General features: G+C 40.8%; 1 protein-coding gene and 1 non-coding gene across 2 annotated transcripts in view; one reads left to right on the top strand and one right to left on the bottom strand.

Moving 5' to 3' along the window:
- RAB4A (RAB4A, member RAS oncogene family) overlaps positions 1–14,420 on the bottom strand; it is a 683,172-nt gene that overhangs the window by 661,865 nt on the left and 6,887 nt on the right. The gene's annotated exons all lie outside the window — the stretch shown is intronic.
- Positions 299–417, top strand: LOC126943901 (5S ribosomal RNA). Its single transcript, XR_007721885.1, has one exon. It is a non-coding gene; the product is annotated as a 5S ribosomal RNA (ribosomal RNA).

Genomic DNA, 14,420 nt, shown 5'->3' with positions numbered 1-14,420 from the left:
GGGCCTCGCAGGAGCTCCCCAGCGGCCAGGGATCCAAAAGAATACCTCCACGACAGGGCGGAGGACCCGCCGGGGTCCCAGGATCGTGGGCCCTGGGCCCTGACGCCTCGGAGCACTCCCTGTTCCGAGCGGGCCCGACGTGGTGGAAGCTCGGGAGCTCGGCAGCCGGGGGAAGGCCGCGGGCGAGCGGCTCGGGGGTCCCGATCCGAGCCCGGCGACCCCGGGCTGGCGGTGCGGGCTGGAAGCCGGCGGGCATGGCTGGGCCGGGCTCTTGGGGCAGCCAGGCGCCTCTGCCGGCGTCTACGGCCATACCACCCTGAACGCGCCCGATCTCGTCTGATCTCGGAAGCTAAGCAGGGTCGGGCCTGGTTAGTACTTGGATGGGAGACCGCCTGGGAATACCGGGTGCTGTAGGCTTTTTGGCTTGCTTTCTTCTCTTTCTTTCTTTTCTACCTTCCTTTCTTCCCTTCTCTCACTCACTCTTCTTTCTTTCTTTCCTTCTTTCTCTCTTTCTTTCCTTTCTTTCTTTCTTTCCTTCTTTCTTTCTCTCTCTCCCTCTTTCTATCTCGCTCTTTCTCTCTCGTTTGCTTTCCTTCTTACTTTCATTCTTTTCTGTTTCTTCCCTTGCTATCTTTCCTTTCTTTCTTTGTCTCTCTCTCTTTCTCTTTCTTTCTTCCTTCCTTCCTTTCTTCCTTCCTCTCTATCTCTCTATCACTCTTTCTTTCTTTCTTTCCTGCCTTCTTTCTTTCTTTGTTTTCTTTCTTTCTTTCCTTCTTTCTCTCTCTCTTTCTCGCTCTTTCTCTCTTTCTTTCCTTCTTTTCTTTTTCTTCCCTTGCTATCTTTGTTTTCTTTCTTTCTCTTTTCTTTCCTTCTTTCTTTCTTCCTCCTATCTCTCTGTCTCTTTCTTTCTCTTTCTCTTTCTTTATTTCGTTCTTTCCTTTTCTCTTGCTTTTCTTTCTTTCTCACTTTCTTCCTTTCTCTTTCTTTCTTTCTTTCTTTCTTTCTGTCTGTCTTTCTTTCTTTCTGTCTGTCTGTCTGTCTTTCTTTCCTACTTGGTTTCTTTCTTTCTTTCTTTCCTTTTTCTTCCAGACGGAGTCTCACTCTGTCACCCAACCTGGAGTGCAGTGGCAAGATCTGGGCCCACTGCAAGCTCCGCCTCCCGGGTTCACGCCATTCTCCTGCCTCAGCCTCCTGAGTAGCTGGGATTACAGGCATGCACCACCACACCTGGCTAATTTTGTATTTTTAGTAGAGACGGGGTTTCTCCATGTTGGTTAGCTTGGTCTTGGTCTGGAACTCCCAACTTCAGGCGATCCACCCACTTTCCCAAAGTGCTAGGATACCCAAAGTGCTAGGATTACAGGCGTGAGTCACCAGCGCCCGGTCAGACTAGGGGTATAGTTTTAGGCTTCTGCTTGGCTTTCCTTTTCTGTGATGAATTTCACCTCACAGTCTTAGGATATGGTGAGGAGTTTTAGGCATCGATCTTCATATGGGATATTATTCTACAGTTTTCTCTTGTAAAATCTTTGTCTTGCTTTGGTATCAGGGCAATTGTAGCCTCATAGAATGAGTTAGGGAATACTCCCTCCTCTTCAAGGTTTTGGCAGGATTAACAAGGATTACTATTCGTTCTCTAAATATTTGATAGAGAAGTCAAGTCCAAGGCTTTTTTTTTTTTTTTTTTTTTTTTTTTTGGCAGGAGATAATGGGTTACTGATTCAGTCTCCTTACTAGTTACTAGTCTATTCAGATTTTCACTTTCTTTGTGATTTAGTCTTGGTAGGGTTCATGTTCCTAGGAATTTGTCCGTTTCATCCAAGTTATCCAATATGTTGGTGTACAATTGTTCTTAGCACTCTCTTACAATCCTATTCATTTATTTCTTTGAGACAGGATCTCATCTGTCACCCAGGCTAGAGTGCAGTGGTGTGATCTAGGCTCATTACAACCTCCACCTCCCAGGTTCAAGCGATCCTCCTACCTCAGCCTCCTCAGTAGCTGGGACAACAGGCTTTTGCAATCAAGATGGGCTGAATTTTCTTCTTTCTTTCTTTCTTTCTTTCTTTAATTTATTTATTTTTTTTCTTTCCTTTTTATCTTTTTTTTTTTTTTTTTTTTTTTTTTTTTTTTTTTGGAGAGACCGGGTTTGACCATGTCTCCCAGGCTGGTCTTGAACTCCTGAGCTAAAGTGATTCACCTGCCTGAACCTCCCGAGTAGCTGGGATTACAGGGGCCTACCACCACACCCGGCTAATTTTCTTTGTAGTTTTAGTAGAGATGGTTTCACCATGTTGGCCAGGTTAGTCTTGAACTCCTAACCTCAAGTGATCTGCATGCCTCGGCCTCCCAAAGTGCTGGGATTATAGGTGTGAGCCACTTCACCCTGCCAATCGTTTTCATTTTGACTGGATCCAATAGTAATGTCCCCACTTCCATTTCTGATTTTAGTAATTTGAGTATTCTCTCTTTTTTTCTTAGTCACTCCATAAAGTTTGTCAATTTTATCTTTTAAAAAACCAACTTTCGGTTTTGTTGATTTTCTCCATTTTTGTATTTTCTGTTTTATTTATTTCTGAATTAATCTCTCTTTCTTTCCTTCCTAGGGTTTAATTTGTTCTTTTCTAGTGCCTAAATTGTAAATTTAGATTGCTAATTTGAGGTCCTTTGGGTGTTTTTTGGTTTGTTTTCTTTTGAGAGGGAGTCTCGCTCTTGTTGCCCAGGCTGGAGTGCAATGGTGCGATCTCGGCTCACTGCAACCTCTGCCTCCCAGGTTTAAGCAATTCTCTTGCTTCAGCCTCCCAAGTCGCTGGGATTACAGGCGCCTGCCACCACAACCGGCTAATTTTGTATTTTCAGCAGAGACAGGGTTTCTCCCTGTTGTTCAGGCTAGTCTCGAACTCCTGACCTCAGGTGATTGGCTCACCTCAGCCTCCCAAAGTGCTGGGATTACAGGCATTAACCGCGACGCCTGGCTTTCTTTAGGTTTTTTTCATGTAAGCATTTCACGCTATAAATTTCCCTGTTAGCACTGCTTTCACTGCATCCCAAAGTTTGGCTATGCTGTGTTTTCATTTTCATTCATTTCTGAGTACAGCTGAGCCTTGAATAACATGGGTTTGAACTGCAAGGGTGCACTTATACAGGAATTGTTTTCAATAAGTACAGTAGGTCCTCTGATTTCATTAATTCTGCATCTGTAACCAAAGGCAGATTGAAAATACAGTCTTCACAGAGCGCAAACCCCGAGGATACAGCGGCCTAACTTTTTTAATGCCCAGGTTTTACAGGGCCAACTGCAAGACTTGACTCTGTGTGGATTTTGGCCTACTTATGGGGTCCTGGAACCAATCCCCTGTGGATACTGACACCCAACTGTATTTTCTGATTTCTCTTGTGGTTTCTTCTTTAACCCATTGGTTGTTTAAGAAAATATCTGAATCTCTTCAAATACCTGAGACTGGATAATTCCCACTGCTTCAGCTTCGCCGTTGCCTTTGCGGGAGCCAGGCTCCAGCTGGATGCATATCTGATTGTCTCCTTTGGGTAGGCTCGTCAAAATCTCTAAGAATGCAATGGTTTGTCTCTAACCTACCTGTGACCTGGAAGCTCCCTGCTGCTTTACTTTTAGTCTTCCTCTTTGCTTCAAGTTGTCCTGCGTTTCCAGATGCAATCAATGTACTTCTTACATATATTGATTGATGTCTCATGTCTTCCTAAAATCTATAAAACCAAGCTGTGTCCCAACCACCTTGGGCACATGTAGTCAGGACTTCTTGAGGCTGTGTCACGTCCTCAACCTTGGCAAAATAAACTTTCTAAATTAAGTAAATAAACTCAGAGTTGTCTCAGATTTTCTGGGTTGACACATACATATAAAGATTACCAGATTGTTTTGTTTCTGCCAAATCTGGACCTGATGTTAAAATTGGATTTTTTTTTTTTTTTTTTTAGTCCGTTTCCTATGATTTAACATTGCCCTTCAGCTACAGGCCAGATGACTCCCTTCCCAACTGTGATGGAGCCTTCCTCACTGAATGGAGGAGGCAGGGAAGAGAAGAAGAATATGAGCTGCTTGTGGGCAAGCCAGCTCTGGAAGAGCTAAACCTCACAGGCTCATCCCCTTTGCTTAATCTCACCTTAAGATAAATCACTTTCATAGAGAGGGTAAGCAGGAGGTGGCAGGGGGTATGGGAGCATCTGAGCAATGTCATGGAGCCACATGTTGTAAAGCTTGTAGAGACTTCAGCTGTATACATGTGAGACAGAAGAGTGAAAAAGGCAGTACGGTGTAATTATGAAAGTAGTTTTGACCTGAAAGGCCCCTTGATCAGTTTAAGGACTGATGTTCTAATATCAACTGTTGTTCCTTCATGTTTTCTCTTGGGCTCACCAGGTGAACTTTTGCTCCCAGAAAGTTCTGGATTGGGTTAGAACAGTTCATGAAAGAAATTAACTCTAAGACCACTCTCTACCCAGAATACAAATTTGCTCTCAGTTCTCTTTTCTAATTCTCAGTTGTGTGCTCTATTGTTCGATTTAGCTCTCCAGACATGAAGCAGTGAGCTTTAATGAAAACAGAAATAACCAGTACCAGTTATTGTGCTAGACCCCTATTGACTCCAGTAGTGGTGGCCAGTGTGTCCAGGAGGCCTCAGAAGAGGTCTGGAGCCAGTGAATGAGACATAGGGTTTATTGAGGACTTACATACAGGGAGGTCCAGGAGTGGCAGGCTGGACAAGAAAAATGCTACGGTTCACACAAAGCATACCGTTATATAGCATTTCCACTTGGCAGCCTCCATCTAGCAACCTGCATTTAGCCCAAAACAAAGGACCTCAGTCCCCTGTACAGCCTGTGTCCCAAGGGATGGGCCAGGGATTTGAATGTGCTTCATAGATAAAGAGCACATCTCTTGGTTGGTACTTCCAGATTCTTTAACTTGGAACCCTGAACATACATGCTTCTTAGACCTAGGGTATTCTCAGGGTATGCTTGAGTTATTGCTATCAGGTGAATCTACCATACACCAGCAATATACAAAATCCCTAAATTTGAACTGCATGCATATGATCTCATTTGAAAATTTCCTGGGACAAATTAATGTCTGAAGATGAAAATTCCTCTCCCATATAAGTTCATGTTTCATTATGTCCTCAAATCATCCTTCCTCATTGCTTTGTCCACTATAGCCATCATGCTCAGATGTTTAGGGTGAGTAGGGCTGTCTCCAGCATCTGTAACCTGAGTAACCTGAGCTGCCTGTTACTGGAATAGCCATTGTGCACTTAGAACTCTGTGACCGGATTAATCAAAGCCCATTCTCTCATCACCGTCTCCTTAAAGAATCTATAGTATGAACAGGACACATAAGATTTTCCCAGCACTAGCCTCACACCCCAGGCACTTAGAAACTACAAACAAATCTTGAGCCCCTATAGCAATCATCCTAAGCCAACTTCAGAACCCACATTGCTATTATTCGCCAAAGATCATAGCAGAGACTTTGTGGTAGAATGAAAAAAACAAGAGAAAAGAGAACATTGTGTGGTTTTTCAGTTTCACTTGTGTTCTTGGCTTCCTGTGCAGCTATCTAGAGTTTAACATATGGAAGAAATCACCCATCGTGAGGTTTACTAAGGCACTTTGCCATATTTGCAAGAAAATGCACCTAAGCATATTTTCTGTCAGAGAATAGCATATGAGACATTTCTTCTAGCAAATTTAAAAAGTTTATGTAGTGGCCAGCCACTATGTCTTTGCTTGAAATTCCCCCTTTCTCTTTTATGCCTATTTAAAACCTTTCACTTCTTTTTCCTCTTAAGTCTTGTGTCCCCAGAATCTTACTGCTGCACTAGACTGTCAAGTGACACGTTTGTGGCTGATGTGCCCCAAGGACTCACCTTGTAGCCTTTCCTTCTCCAAGTCCTGATCTCTTACTCTTTCTTTGGATTTCTTCATTTCAACAAAGTTCAAGACATTTTTGAACTTGATGTGGCTGTGGCCTTTGCCATTGTCTCCTTGCTCTGAAATTTCTTTAGGCCTATAAAAACTTGATTTTAGGGAGAGTCTCTCCCTTGTCACAGATTTACTTCAGCTAGAGAATCATCTTCAGCATATACCTGAACTGAAACTGCTGTTAGTAATTCCAGAGTCTGGCTGCAAAGGACCCAGTGAAGGCTAATACTTGTAGTGCTATGTGCTGCCCAAACTTTACCCTTTCTGCATGTTCGCATGTTTGAAGCTTTGAATAATTTGTACTGGTAGTGTCAAGTCCTGGACCAGTCTTTTGGCTTCCATGCCTTTTCTTTAGTCTGTTTCATCCTCCTGGTACTTTCCTAAGCATGTTCCTTCAAGGTATGTGCTGCAGTAACTTTCCCACTTTCAGTTACTGTCACCTTAACACTTTCCTATTTAATGCTTTAAAAAAAAATTTTTTTTTTTTTGACATGGAGTTTTACTCTTGTTGCCCAGTCTGGAGTGCAGTGGTGCAATCTCAGCTCACTGCAACCTCTGCCTCCTGGATTCAAGTGATTCTCCTGTCTCAGCCTCCCAAGTAGCTGGGATTACAGGTGTGTGCTGCCATGCCCAGCTAATTTTTTATTTTTTATTTTTATTTTTATTTTTTTTTTAGCAGAGACGAGGTGTCACCATGTTGGTCAGGCTGGTCTCGAATGCCTGACCTCAAAGTGATCCACCCACCTCGGCCTCCCGAAGTGCTGGAATTACAGACATGAGCCACCATGCCCAGCCAATGCTTTAATTTTTGTATGCTGAGTTCCTTTCAGATCTGACTCCATCTTATGTAATCATCTAGCACAGCTGTTCTGCAGTCTTTAAGGACTAGTTGTAAATGTGTGTGTAATCATCTCTCTGTAGCTTGAAGGGTAGGGAGGAGTCGTTTCAGTTCGCCTTTCTGCTTCTGTTCAGATTGTTGGAATCTGGTCACTCTTGCTTATCCTATACAAACTGAACTGGAGCTAAGCGAGGTTGGAGTGTATTACCCATTCTTGGGGGCATCTGGAATTTTACTTAAGCCACAATTGTCATGAGAGATTTGAGCTCTTTTTCTATAAATGGGGAATAGGGTAATGATAGAATATTTCTTTCTGAAGGCTCTATTGGCTTTCTTGATGAGAAAGGACCTGGGAAAGAACTAAACAGGACTATTCCTTTAGAAAGTTTATGTTATTGATGCTTGCCCAGTTTCATAGAAGTAAAATAATAGATTTAAGTAGTTCACATACCTCTTATAGAGAGTTTCAGGATTACCTGCATTTTTCCTTGAATTAAACTCATGGTGTGATTACAGTGAAGGGCCCACTGGGCTGTGACTTCCTACCTAGTTAGTGTTTTGTCTAGTATCTATTGTATGTGTTGGAGACTCTGAGTTTTAGCTCGTAGATTTTCTTAGCTAGAAAATGAATGGTGCTAAAATAAGACAGAAACACAGCTTCTCAGCTTTTCTGAGAACTCCTTGAGATAAGACACATTCCCCTCTTTGAGGAGAGGGGCCTGGATTGATATTTATAAAATGCTTACCACAGTGTCTGCTATGTGGTGGCTATAGCTATATTTGTTTATTAAAATAAATTAAAAATAAACAATGAGTTGCCAAGAGCTGTGATATTGAGCCTAAGGCTATTTACCTGACCTTTTCTGGGGATGTTATGAACTTCTTATTTAACCACATAAGTAGCACTAGAGGAGATCTGCTTTGAGGGCCAACAGACTTCCCTACTGCTGCCTGGAGGAAAGAAGCAATAGTCTTCTTTTATTTGGGGCACAAGCAAAACAGGGACTGACTCATTTACATTGGTGTTTTCTAGTCCTCACTTAAAGGAATAGAATGAAGATTAAAATAAATTGGTATAAAAATGCTAATTCATATATAATTAAATATAATGTATATATGATTATATATAGTGTATATTATGATTATGCTTATAATAATTATTATTTAAAATAAATTAACATTGAGATGACAAATAATAAATGTGGTCTCAGGATAAATTATCAATAATTAAAATAAATAGTTGAAAATCAAGCCATTATAAAATACTAAAGCAATTCTGCTGTGGTTAACAAATCACCAAAGATCAAGCAGTGCTTTTAAATAGAGTAAAATAGCTAAAAGCCACCAACATAAGTTTTATGTAGACTGAGATTTTCATTCGGGCAGAACTTATTAGAGGGATGCGACCCTGGGCTAAACATCTCATTTTGAACTTTCCAGCTCCAGTCTTTTTCTAATGACTAGAGCATCTACCTCAAGCTAGAGGCAAGGGATATTGTATCTCTGGGACCGCTTCTTCTTCCCCAATCAGTTCTTAGGTAAAGGCATGGTATAGCTGTCTAATTTTTTATACTACAAGTTTCTGGGAGTAGAGGCTTTCTTTTATATCCTAGGTTCCTTTTACATGATAGACACATAATAGTTGTTGAACTGAAGAGATCTCCTATTTCAAGGAAAATTGACAGAGTCGGTTTGGGACAATATCTTGCATATGAAGATGACATAGTAATTATCTGATGAATCAAGAACCTCATAGTGCCTCTGTCTGTGTCCCTAAGGTCTGTATTCCAGTGTACAGTTGAAACCACCTTTGCAAAAACTGTGCCAGTGAGAGAAATCTAACGTAACTAACTCCATCTGACTTGTAATCTCACAAACCTTGCTCATTCCTGGGTGTAGGCTATGGGAGGAATTTCGTTCACAGTTTAACTTTAAAACAAAGTAGTTTCCTGAAACTAACCTCCTCCTTGCTCAGCGACTTCAACTGCCTTTGTAAAACTTCACAAGGTTAGAATTATGGTTCAGGAGTTATGTAGCCAGAGGTCACAAGCGTTAACCTCCTCAATTGCTCCTATAGATAGCATCACTATTGTAAAAACTAAAACTGGTGTTTGAGGTGTTTTTCACACCTTGCATTTTGGTGGACCAGGTGGTGCCACCTGCACTGGTAGCCACACCAAGAAATTGGTTCAACTGGTCTTGTGACCCCTACCCAGGAACCAACTCAACATGACAAGAGAGCTTCGACCACCTATAATTTTATCTCTGACCCAACCAATCAGCATCCCCCATTCCCTAGCCACCTGCCCACCAAACTATCCTTGAAAAACCTTAGCTTCTGAATTCTCAGAGAGGTAGATTTGTGAAACATCTCCCACCCTTCAGCTTGGCTGGCACTGTGATTATTAAACTCTTTCTCTACTGCAACTCCTGCTATTTTCAGTGTTTGGCACTTTCAGGCAGCAGGCAAGATGAACCCAGCTGGGTGATTACAGGGTGGCCCAGGCACAGTGGTGGCCAACCGTACATATGAAATTCTGCCTCCTTTAATCTGGATGCTGCTGGTGCCGGTCATATTATTGGTGAGTAAGAAATATGACTTAACTATAAAAATGCATTCACTTTGGGTACATAGAAGATAAATTTTAGGTTTGGGGAGCAAAGAAAGCAGATGTTTATGTAAATTACAAGTTTTAGGAGTTTTCAAGTTCATTAATTCTTTACTTTATCCTACCAATCCAGAGGGACAGCATGTAGGAATTTATTTTGCACTCTTGTTTGTACCACATAGTATTCTCTGAGGCAATATACCTCAGCACGTGCCACCAGGTGTAATGCAATTATCTTTGCACTTACTGTCTTTCTTCAACTAGACTTGCTTCCCTCAAGTTGGCTGCCTGACTTTGAGAAACACAGAAATTTGAGACCTTGGGAACATCAGGAACTGCCTTTCTTTTAGAAATTATTTTCTAACATGTGTTCTTCAGCAAAGTAGTTATTTTGCAAGATGTTAGTAGGTAATAATAAAAGCAAGCAAGCAGGGAATAAAGAAACAAAGAGGAAAGAAGGGGAAGGGAAAGAAAGGAATAGTGGAGAAGTAGAAGGGGTAGCAAGGGAAGAAAGAAAGAAAGAGAGAAAGAGAAATAAAGAAAAAGAAAGAAAAAGAGAAAGAGGGAGGGAGGGAGGGAAGGAAGGAAGGAAGGAGGGAGGGAAGGAATGAAGTAATGAATGAATGAAGGAAGGAAGGAAGGAGGAAAATTTCCATAGGAATTTTTCTTTAACTGTGGAACTTGCCAGGATCTTTGCTATGCTAATATGTTACCATGTGTGAGTCCCTAATAGAAGATACAGTGTATCCCAAATGCATTCAAACACAGACTCCTTCTTTGAGGACATCTTGTGGCAAGAATGCTCTATGAAAACACTGGGGGAACTGTTCCTAAAAGCTAAAGGCTTCTGTATATCTTTACTGTTGTTGTTGTAATATTCCTCCTTTTCGACAATGCTTAGAGAAAAGATTAGAAAGGAATATGCTAACGTGTTAATAGCATTGTCTCCTAATGCTGGGACCTTGTATACATTTTTAGCTTCCTGTAACATTTTTAGTACTTTCCAAATATCTACAATTAACATGCATTACTTATTACATCCTAAAATAATTAAATAAAAATTATGTTTTTACGACCCTGGTTAAATTAGCAAAAATATTGCTAGTTCTTAATGGGTAACTTATCTTCCTTCCTCTGCTCAGCTGTACTTTTCCTGGTGAATTCTTTCACAGCAACGCCTTACAACGGAGTAGAAGTGTTAGTGCTAGGACATTAGAATCCTTCTTAACATCATGATCCAAGGGTAGCTGCTAACAATCATGGCCCATGAGAAACAAACTTATTTGCCCAACGTTCCTTGTATCTAGTGAGAGAGATCCCAGTGCACTATACTTGCATGCTGGTGTGCCTGTCTCCCACGGCCTCTCTGAGCAGATTCAGGCCCTCACCCAGCATGGGAATGAGTGCTCAATGAGCAGCAGCCCTTCTCTGTGTATCTACAAGTGCCTAGCCCAGTAGTGGCTAGCCTGGAAGTGCCTATTCCTAGTAGGTGTTTCATAAATGTTAGCTGATTAAAATTAAGTAAAAGATTCAGTAAAAGGAATTTGCTTTCAGAATGAGAAATCTTCCACTGATTTTCTTATAAAGTTTTCTCTCCTTTTGAAAACCACCAGGAACATTAATAAGCAACCTATTGAGGGCTCTTACTTTCTATACATTTACAGCATTGGGATACAAGTCAAAGACATGGGTATTTATGCTCAGGCTGGTGCTAAGAGCTCCAAGGGACAGATAAAAAACAGTCACAGGTAATCTGTCTCTCCTCACACACACATTGCAGGGAACTTAAATCTTGGTGAGGATACAAAATTTAAATACAGAGACAAAGAGAGGTCAAAACAAGACCTCCTGATTGTGCTGCTATAAACATACTTGTGCAAGTATCTTTTTCGAATAATGACTTCTTTTCCTCTGGGTAGATACCCAGTAGTGGGATTGCTGGATCAAATGGTAGTTCTACTTTTACTTATTTAAGGAATCTCCACATTGTTTTTCATAGTGGCTGTACTAGTTTACATTCCCACCAGTAGTGTAGAAGTGTTCCCTGATTACCACATCCATGTCAACATCTACTGCTTTTTGATTCTTTGATTATGGCTATTCTTGCAGGAGTAAGGTGGTATCGCATTGTGGTTTTGATTTGCATTTCCCTGATCATTAGTGACGTTGAGCGTTTTTTTCTTATGTTTGTTGCCCATTTGTGTGTCTTCTATTGAGAATTGCCTGTTTTTGTCCTTAGCCCACTTTTTGATGAGAATTGATTGTTTTCTTCTTACTGATTTGTTTGAGTTCGTTGTAGATTCTGGATATTAGTCCTTTGTCAGATGTATAGATTGTGAAGATTTTCTCGCACTCAGTGGGTTGTCTGTTCACTCTGCTAACTGTTCTTTTTGCCATGCAAAAGCTCTTTAGTTTGATTAGCAAAATTGTGGAATCAACCCAAATGCCCATCAATCAATGAGTGGATACAGAAACTCTGATATATATATGTGGAATATATATATGTGGAATATATATATGTGGAATATATATGTGGAATATATATATGTGGAACACATATATATATGGAACACACATATATATATGGAACACACATATATATATGGAACACATATATATATGGAACACATATATATATGGAACACATATATATATATATGGAACACATATATATATGGAACACATATATATGGAATATATATATGGAATATATATATATGGAATATATATATGGAATACATATATATGGAATACATAGATATGGAATACTACTTAGCCATAAAAAGGAATGAATTAGCAATATTTGCAATGACCTGGATGAGATTAGAGACTATTATTCTAAGTGAAATAACTTGCGAATGGAAAACCAAATATCGCATGTGCTCGCTGATATGTGGGAGCTAAGCTATGAGGACACAAAGGCAGAAGAATGGTACAGTGGACTTTGGGGACTTGGGAGGAAGGGTGGGGGGGCGATGAGGGATAAAAGACAGCAAATATGCTTTAGTGCATACTGCTTAGGTGATGGATGCACCACGTTCACACAGAACTCCACTAAAGAACTTACTTATGTAGCCAAACACCAACTGTACCCCAATAACTTATGGAAAAATAAAATTAAAAAAAAAACAAGACCTTCTGAACTCCAGTTTTGAATTGCTGCTGCTCCAGCAGACAGGAAGGGAGAGCTTCCCCTGAAAAATCATGCATTAAGTGGGACTTGTGCTGAGCCCTGAACATAAAGAAGTTTCAACATAATCTAATTTTTAGTTGGTGGTGATCCTGTTTGGATATCTTTTAATGTGGGATTAGGAGACTATCATCCAAGGCTTCATTTTAGTTCTAACATAATGCTTGGTTGTTCATATGTGAAGGGCATTAAAAAAGTGTGTGTATGTATGTGTCTCACACACAATATACACACACATATATACTCTTTGTTTCATTAATTGTGAAATTTACATTTTCATATTTTAACTTCTTTGAAATTGTGACGCATTTTGCAATCAAGAGCATGCCATAGTTTAATTGGCAGCATCCTTTTTCTTTCTTACTAGTACATAAAATAAGGGTGCATCTTGTAAAATTGGCATCCTGGATCAGACGAAATACGGTATTAAATATTTATGTCTATTTACATATGTATAAGTGTACTTGTTTGTGAGTATGTATCTCTATACACACATCAATGTGTGAGCTTGTATTACAAATGCAGTTTGCTGCTCCATTCAGTCATTTGAATAAAATGGGCTGCCATAGAAGCCATCAGGCTTAGCCCTTCATTGTCAGTCAGACCTGGGTTTGGATGTACTTGCTCTCCAATTCCATTTGGAAAAGAGGACTCCTAATAATTTTATGCCAAATGATGTCTATAAAATGTGTTGAATTAGTTTTGGCTGAGGGGTCTATTTAGATCCATGTGCTACCATTCCATTTTCAAGGTCCTGGGAGACTAGGGATTCATATGTTTTGGTGACACAGGGTGTGCAAAATTATAGAGCTTTAAGGAAGGAAACAATTGCAATGGGATTCGTCTCCTTTAAATAATTTGCAAGGACACTGTTAATCAGTTGTCCCATTTCCTTCCTATGGCTTACTTTTGAGAGTGTAAATCACTGAAAAAAATCACAAATGAAGAACATGGGATTTGTAAGGTTTGTTCAGTGTAAGGTACTAGGTGGACAGCACTAGAGCCTCCCTTGGCTTAGGTAGGTGTGAAATGCTGACATCTCCACCTCCTTCCTAGTTACGGCTGCTTCAAAAACAGCCTTAGTCTCTCAATCCACTGACCAAGTAACAGAGTGCTATCAGGCCTTGGGAACAATTGTATCAATATCCCAATATAAGCTATTTTAACATTGTTTAAATGAAGACTTTTAGTAGGGAGACCCCACCTTCTCTGCAAATCCTTGCCGCCCATTCCCTGCCATGCTGCTCCTCTTCCTAACTCCCTAAGCTCCAGCTACAGGGCTTTTCTCTCAGGACTGCCTCCGCCCCCAACCACCGCCTGCCCCCTGACCTGACCCCACCACCATCCCTGCTTCCCCTGCCAAACCCATGCTCCTGCTCCCTAAGGGCCTTTGCTCAGGTTCACCTTCCTTCTGGAAACTCTCTGCTCCTCCCTCCTTCCCTTTTAACTTGCTAATTTCTCCTTACCCCTCAAATCTCAGCTGAAATAACAGGCCCTCATTGACGCCTTTCTTGTCTCTCCTTACTAAGTCAGGCCTCTGTTTTTGGTTTTCTTTGCACCTATGCTTTTCATTCATCATAATTGTAATTAAACAATTAATTGAATTTTACTTCCTTATTGTTTGGCTCTCCTGCCAGAGTAGATGCTCCAAGAGGAGGATTTTGTGTGTTTCCAACCCTGGAACAGGGCCTTTATACAAAGTAGACAAGAGATACGCATTGCATGAACTGCCAAATAAAGGAGAGTATGGTATTAACCAAAAAGAGTTTTCCCTTAAGAAATTCTCTACTTCTTAGTTCATCCTAAAGACCACTGTCACTTTGAC

Source organism: Macaca thibetana, chromosome 1, assembly GCF_024542745.1.
Source record: "Macaca thibetana thibetana isolate TM-01 chromosome 1, ASM2454274v1, whole genome shotgun sequence".
Classification (NCBI taxonomy): Eukaryota; Metazoa; Chordata; class Mammalia; order Primates; family Cercopithecidae; genus Macaca; species Macaca thibetana.
This window is presented reverse-complemented; position numbering and strand designations above follow the sequence as displayed.